Here is an 8,038-nt window from a genome sequence, read left to right on the forward strand (position 1 = left end):
AAAAAAGAAGAAGCTGCTTTCGGCCAATGGCTTAACAGAATATACTCAGGCTGGAAGAGACATATATATAGAGAGAGAGTAGGCAGAGTCAGGGAGAAGTCATGTATTCTCCATCAGGGATAGATTGTTGGGGAACCTTGCCGGTAAGCCAGCCATGTGGAGATACACAGATTAATAAAAATGGATTAATATAAGATATAAGAGTTAGCCAGAAATATGCTTAAGTTATTGGTCAAACAGTATTGCAAATAATATAGTTTCTGTTTGTTCACTGTGGGACTGGGCAGGACAGAAATCTTCGCAAACAGTGGTGGAGGAAGCTGCATCAGGACACACCTTTCTCTCAGCATATAGAAGACTGGAGGAGTTCTCTGAGTTTGAGGTCTGTCTGGGCCACAAACTCAAGTTTCTAGAACAAGCCACAAGCAAGTACTAAAACACCTAAATCTACACAGAGAAACTGTCTTGAACTCTGCCCCCCCACCTCAAAAGGATCCCTAATCAGATGGAACTGGACTGTCACTCATTCTCATAAATGTATGACAGGATGCATTATGTCCAGTTCCTGTGAGAATCAGCAAAACGTAAGTGTCACCACACTACCTTAGTGCTTCCTTTTGCTTTCCTCGGTTTCCTTCCTCCCTCCTTCCCTCCCACCCTCCCTTTCTTCAAATCCTTCCACTCCTTTGCAAATATGAATTTTAACATATACTTTCTGTCACCTTAATGTCTAGAGGAAACATAAAACAAAAGCTTCATTACAAAAGTAATGAAATACTTGGGTGTGGTTGCATGGACCAGTAATCCCAGCACTAGATGTTTGGAGGCAGGAGTTGAAGGTCATTCTTGTCTACAATGCCAGTACCATCAAGAAAAAGGGGGGGGGGGGTACAAAAGAAAAAGCTGGGCAGTGGTGGCACTGGCTTTTAATCCTAGCACTTGGGAGGCAGAGGACAGTCAAGGCTAGACAAAAAAAAAACTTGTCTTAAAGAACCAAAAAAGGAAGAAAGAAAAAAACAGCAAACTGAGCAAAGCAAAAGGAAACACTAAGGTAGTGTGATGACACTAACTCTGGACTCACATCGTTGCTTTGCTGATTTTCACAGGAACTAGACATATGCATCGATTTCATAGGATATTTCAGCATAGTTTACGTAATAATAGTTTCAGAAATAGTTCTTTCTTACAGAGAACTATTAATGTACCATCTAACTAATAAAAACTAAGTGTGACCACAATATTAACTAACTTTCATGTCTTTTTAAAGGTTATGTCTCCATTTAGTTAAACTGTTTTATAGCTATCTATCTCTACCTTGAAAAGCCTCTCCAAAAAAGGAAAAAAGAAAAAGAAAAAATAAATCCCAGTATCGCCACACCCAGCCTTCTTCAAATACATTTAAACCAGCATATATCATAACTACAGCTATGGTTTAAACAGAGTTATTAGAATCTTATCAAAAGGTGCATATAAGTTCAGCTGGTTATCAGTATAAAAAATTTAACATTAGGTAGAATCTATGATAAGTGATTTTAAACTCTTTCTTGATAACTCTTAACAAATCTTTCACAAGTCTTCTGCCTCATTCATTTTCGTTTTAACCTAGACACCTGTACCTACAAGACAAATTTAAGAACATAAAGGAAAACACCAGAAGGATGTTATACTGCAAGATAAGGTAACAGAACCGACTTGACAGCAATGGTTTGGACTCCTCAGGAGCCCAAGGACTCAGCAGTATTGATTCTTACTAAAAGATCCATCACAGCGATCACGCTTTGATGGAGGATAGAGGCTCATTATGAATATTTAAAGGTCAGGGTATCATGACGTCATTTTTCACAGGCAACATTTTCTTTCTTATCTCTGGCAGAGGCTACATGGCTTCTCCCTGACTGCCTTCTCTCTCTCTCTCTCTCTCTCTCTCTCTCTCTCTCTCTCTCTCTCTCTCTCTCTCTCTCTTTTTCTGTGTGTGTGTATGTGTGTGTGTGTATATATATATATATTTATCTTTTCCAGGCTGGAAAAGAGATAGTTTAACAATAACATAAAATCCAGGGACAGCAACAGAAGATGGCAAGAAACACCATGTACGAAAGCACACAAAGAATTGACAGAGCATAGGAACAATGCGAACTAGATGCCTGAGCAGACAGTACATAAGGAATTCCACTGTAAAGAATGTTAGTAAATATTTTATTTAATTTTACATGTTTATTTCAATGTTGGAGGACTGAGCTCAAGGCCTCTAGCTTGCCAGACAAGTTCCCTTACACTAGCTACATCACCAGCTCCATAAAATATCATATAGTATGTAATTGTTAGCTTTCTTACCAGTTGCTATTTTATAGACCACTGTCTGTAAATGTTCACAGTTCTAAGTAAAATTAGAAGAGATGTGTCCAATTAGCGACATGCCTTTTAGAGGTGATAAAATCTTCTGCTCCCCCAATTCTAGAACCTCAGCTTTTGAGGCTAGATCAGAAGAGATTTAAAAGAGAATACTTCATTCTCTTTCTGTGCCAAGCATCTTTTAATGTAAAAGTCAGAAATTCAGTTTCGCCTCTGTAAAAGAGCGTCTGCATGGTCCTGCTGCCAAAAAGAACTGCCGTGGTAAAGAGTTCTCACAAAGGCAAAAAAGTGGCCCTGAAAAGCAGTTAATCCACCTCAGCGTAGCTACAACTACTACCGTGTGCCATCTTTCCCCACTTCCCCTTTCCTAAGCTTTGCTGTTTCCCACTGCTAAGGCTCTAGGCCTGAACAGGTTTAATTTGGACATAACTGGCTGACAACAAGATGTGTGTGTGTGTGGGGGGAATATATGTTTATCATTATCTGTACACCAGACACTTTGCTGAATGCTTTACAAATATTTTACTTAATCCCCACAACAGCTCTACAACACGGCAGTGTTCTATTTTACAAATACAGAAACACGCCTTAAAGGGTTATGTATCCTACCCAAACCTAAGACCAACTGACACACCTCAGAACATTCTTGAAACTATGCAGAGAACTTCTCATGAAATCGTGTTCGTTTACGTTTGCAAATCTTATGCCATAAAACCATACAGACCTGGGTCGCAACTTAACGCTATCATTCGACACACTACAGTTACGAAACTAAGTCAATCCCAGTTTCCTGAAGAATGAAAAGAGAATAGTACCATTTAAACTGTGAGTTAACATATATAAAAACTGTCTAGCACGGTGGCTGTGGTTCACTGCGGTCCATCGCTATTTTTAACCCCGCCCTACCCTCTATTTGATAATTCTGATGCAGCCACAAACAGGTAACAGAAAGAAGCAAAAGTTAAAGATCACCGTCAAGTTCATTAGGTCCAGCACTAACGGTCATGGTCACTTTGCTCAGTCAAGTTTCTGACTTTTTAAAAAACAAATGCCACGGCCCTTCCTCCACGCCCCGTGTTCAGTGAGCCCGAAGCACGGGGCAGAGTTTTGGAAGCCGGTACAGGTGTAGGGGCCGCTAGAACTTCACGCAGTCCTGGTTTTGCACAAATTCAGTATCACCTTTCCCCACACCACGCAGCCTCTCCTCCACCGTTCCCCCACGACCGGTTCGTCTGGTTCACCCATCTCTGCCCGCTGAGCGGGGCCGCGATTTCGGAGAAGTAACCCTTCGCCCCACCCTGCCCTGCCCCGGGGCCCGGGGCCCGCGGCTGACCCCGAGCCCCGAGCCCCGAGCCCCGAGCCCCGAGCCCCGAGCCCCGAGCCCCGAGCGGGCCGCGGAGACCCCGGAGTGGGCACCGGAAGCCCGCGGAGCACTTCCAGCTCCCGGGCCCGGCGGGCCGAGCGACGCGAAGCCCGCGGGCCCTAATTCTCTCCGCCGGAGAATTCTCTCCGCTCCCCGGGAGGGTGCAGGCTCGGGCTGGGCCACACGACTCCCGAGCTGGGAAAAGTCACGCACTCACGGGCGAAGTCGCAGAGGAAGCCGAGGGAGGGTGGAGACCCAGCAGAGAGCGCGCAAGGTGGCCGGGGCAGCAGGGGCTTTCTGGAACCCGAGGGCTGGCCCGCACAGGGGCGGGGCTCGTGGGCGGAGTCCTGCAGCGGCTGGGGGCTAAGGCGGGGCCTGTGGGTGGGACGGAGAAGAAGTTTTGTTTTTGGTAGTGAGCTTGCTCCTGCTCCCCACCCCTTTCACTCCTGTGTTCTTGGCCGAGCCTCTGCCTGCTGACGTTTTAAGACTTCTCACAAAACCCATAGTTGACTTTAGGCATTAAAATACCAGATCTGGGGGGTTCGGAGGTTAAGAGCACTTGGTTGGTCTTGCAGAGTGGCTCACAAACATCTGGAACTTCAGAGGATCCGATGTAATTTTCCGACCTCCAAGGGCAGCAGGCATGTATATGCGTATACGTAGGTAAAACACACCACACACACACACACACACACACACACACACACTAAATCTTAAAAAACGAAAACAGATCCGGACAGAGAATATTTTAAGAATGAAATACCTTATCTAAACCACGCTTCTGTATAGTGATTTCAGTGTGCATACTCCCTGAATCATTTTACAAGTTCATTTTATTTAAGCATCGCAAAAGCCTTGTAATGTGTTTAGTGCCAAGTACCTTTTCATTAGTGAGAAGGTACTAGTGAATGACATGAAATGTGATAGATAAGTAGTTATTCTATTTGCCTAACGTCATCGGATCGTACTGATCTCACAAAACCTATGGTGATGGGTACTCAATATCACATCTTATACTGCATAAAAATTAAAACTTTTGCTCAAGAATGGGATAAAAATATACAAAGACAAAAGGACAGTAGTTAGCACAAACCTGTCAAAAATTAGTTCATTTAAATTTTTGCTGAGAAAAAGGGTGGGAGGAAACACTCAACAGAAATAGCGAAACAATGGGCTATGATGTATGAATGGTACCAGAGGAGAAAAGCAATCTCAGTCTTACCCAACAGTGAACCCTGTAAGCTACAGTCATGACCAGCCTGGAAAAACATGCCCACTGTGCAATAGTGGCAGGAATATCATGGGAATAACCAATCACTTTTTATCAGGGCAAGAACTATGGCTAGACAGGTCATAGGTCCTAGGAACATAGTACTACTAAATGGACAGAGTTTTAAACCAGCTCCTAATGACCTATTGTTAAACCCATAGATGAATTTACCTCTCAACTCTCAGAAGTGAAGCTTCTATAAATGCAGAGTCCCACAGATAGCCAAAGCACAGAGAATAAGAGACTGAGGAAAGCTCAGTCCTAAGTGGTATGTCTGATTCATACCTCCTCCTCCCAAGACCCAGCAGGGGTCATTAAAGAAGGCAGAAAGAAAAGAATATAAGAGCCAGGGTCAGTGAGTAACTGCAAGGAAACTTTCTGGGCAGTTTCCCATACGAACTCACAGCAATTGTGGCAGTCTGCAAAAGCTCATTGAACAAAATCTCAGCTGGAGAGGGGCAATGGGCATTGAATCTCACCCCCAGCTGAGGCAGTGTCTGCTGTTAACTGCTGGAAGACAGAGAGTCACTTCCTTTAAGGTGGTTGGCCCGGAAGGTCAACCATACTCTCCTTTAGTCTAATCTCAACCTAGAAGAACCCAACATAAAATGCAAATTAGGTCTTACCTAGTCACACAAAGAAAACATTCAAAATTCTTACCACCTTGCCACCGGTCTTTATCTGGCACTTCCTTCTTCCTTTCTGGTTAGGAAAATTTCTATTTGCCTTTCCATAGCTGGACTTTTCATGTTTATTTTACTCTCCACAAAATTCTTTGTCCCTAAAGATCTTCATGACTAACTTCTTTGGGTATTAATTTGAAAGTTCTGAGTAAGTTTTTTTCCTGACCATTATTCAATTTAGGATTCAATTCAGGCTGAGGCAGTTTCTCAGTTACAAAGTACTAAATGCCTAGAATGAACAAGGCTCTGTGTTCAATACTTAACACTGAAAGGGAAAAAAAGAAATAAAATGAAATTGCAATCAATGCCTCACAGAAATATAGTTATAGCTTTTTGTCCCTCATCTTTTTAGTTAGCCTTTATCGTCATATAGTATTTTACAACTGTTTTTACTTTTCTTGCTACTATAAGATTAGGAAGCATATTACATGAATAAAAAACTTTTTAAAAAAAGAACATGATGCTCCCAGATCCTAGGTATGTATGGATGAGAAGGTTTATTGTAGATTTAACAAAGCTGTAAAGTACACAACCAAAAGTGTCTGGAAGAGTCCAGACTGAACAGGGTCATGAAAGGAGGGGAATGTGGAGAGCAAGAGAACAAAAGAGAAAAACCAGGAACCAAGAGGCCAGGAACGAGCCAGGAGACCAAGAAGGAGGTGTAGCCAAAATGGCTGGGTTATATAGGGAAGAGAATTTTGGGGCGGGGTTCCATCCCAGTCCCTGAGCTACAGTGTTTAGGGTACAGGGAGAGGTATGGCAGCCAGGATGACCCTGTAACAAGTAGTTGCTGAGAATTTGGTGGCCAGAATCTGCTTTGATATGCTAAATAGGCACCTCAGGTAGCCATTTGTCCAGGGTTTGAGACCTAACATTACAAATACATGATACATATTTATTGAATGAATAAGTCATACCTTTTTTGTAAGTGAAAAAAAATCAGTCATTGAAATTACAGTATAATGAATACAGGTTACCAATTCTTCCAAAACATACTTCAGACAAATTATCACAAAACTAAAAGTGAAATTATGAGTTAATAAATGAAAATATATTTAGGAGAAATCAAGAGACATTTGTCTAAGAAAGTAACACACTGAGAATGGAAAAAGAAATTGAAATTAGCCAGGTAAAAGGAAGAAGGTATCTGGTAGTGGATTATGAAGGAATACTGACAAAGAAAATACATGTAGTAGAGCCTGCGGCTCATTGTAAGATCAAAAAGACAGTGGGATTGACACTTACTGAGATACATGTGATGTAGCAGGAGCAGGGGGCAAGGAATGAAGCCAAAAGACATGGAAAGGATAGCAGATAGTGTGGTCTCTGTGGGCACGATAGTATAGTATACCCATAACAAACTTAAGAATGGGAATACATTTCTGATCCACCTTTTATTTCCTTTTCTTACAGGGCCAGAGAACAAATTTAAGGCCTCACATATTAGCACTCTGCCACAGAGCTACAGCACCAGATCTCTGCCATAAGCTACATCCCTAGTCTCTAAACTGGTAATGCCTAACCATGGAAAAACAAATAAGTTTGCCAGAAAAATTTAAGATGCTGAAGCAAATTGGAATTTCAGGTAAACACATTTTTCAGCATAGGTATGACCAATGAATTTTATTATTGGTGAGGTCATGAATGTAGCTGGGTTATAGATCCCTTGCCTAAGTTGCACAAAGCCCTGGATTTATTCACAACAACACAAATATACCCAGAATCCATTGTAACTGAGACATAGAAATGGAATTTCAGCATTAGCATGGTCTCCAATGGTGTATAAATATATTATCTAGCAATATTGAACTAGCCGGCAGTAGAGATAGTCTGTGAAATGACTAGGAGTCAGTAGAAGTTGAGAAAGACATGCATATTTTCAATATAATGTATTTTTATCATTTATTAAACATGAAAGCTCACAAAATTCTATGTATTTATTAAATAGGGCACGATGTTGTAGCATATATATACATGGCATAATGTTTAAATGACATGAAAGGTCTCAGCACCACATAGCACCTTTAGCAAACGGGCATCTTAACAATTTAAGGCAACAAATGTAAGTTATATTTAATTTTATTTTTTGCCATCTCTAGGATACAACTGTAATGATTTCTGCACAAAAGGGGCATTGGCAGTGGAAGATAGCCCTTGGCTGGTGAGGGTCAGACAAATATAACATGCATACAGATCTTACGTGGCAAGAAGGGTAAAGGGGAGGGAAGAGACTGGCCTGGGGGGGGGTGAGAAAGAGAGAGACAGAGAGAGACAGGGACAGCCCGTGAGACAGAGAGGCAGAGACCTGCTTGCCTCATAGAAGAACAGTGGGAAGAGATGGGAATAGGAGGAGCTTATCTCTTAAAAGGA

At 42.0% G+C, this 8,038-nt stretch overlaps 1 protein-coding gene across 2 annotated transcripts in view; it reads right to left on the bottom strand.

The window, feature by feature from the left end:
- The window catches only part of Cpne3 (copine 3), a 42,691-nt gene extending 38,649 nt beyond the window's left edge, over positions 1 to 4,042 (bottom strand). Inside the window, exon 1 of one of the 2 annotated variants that reach the window (XM_038347932.1) lies at positions 3,933 to 4,042. The gene's annotated coding sequence lies outside the window, so the exon portion shown is untranslated. Of the gene's footprint in view, positions 1 to 3,928 lie in introns of both variants that reach the window. The other variant, XM_038347933.1, reaches the window with a different exon arrangement.
- Positions 4,043 to 8,038: the final 3,996 nt, after the last annotated feature.

This window comes from Arvicola amphibius, chromosome 11 (assembly GCF_903992535.2).
Source record: "Arvicola amphibius chromosome 11, mArvAmp1.2, whole genome shotgun sequence".
Lineage (NCBI taxonomy): Eukaryota > Metazoa > Chordata > Mammalia > Rodentia > Cricetidae > Arvicola > Arvicola amphibius.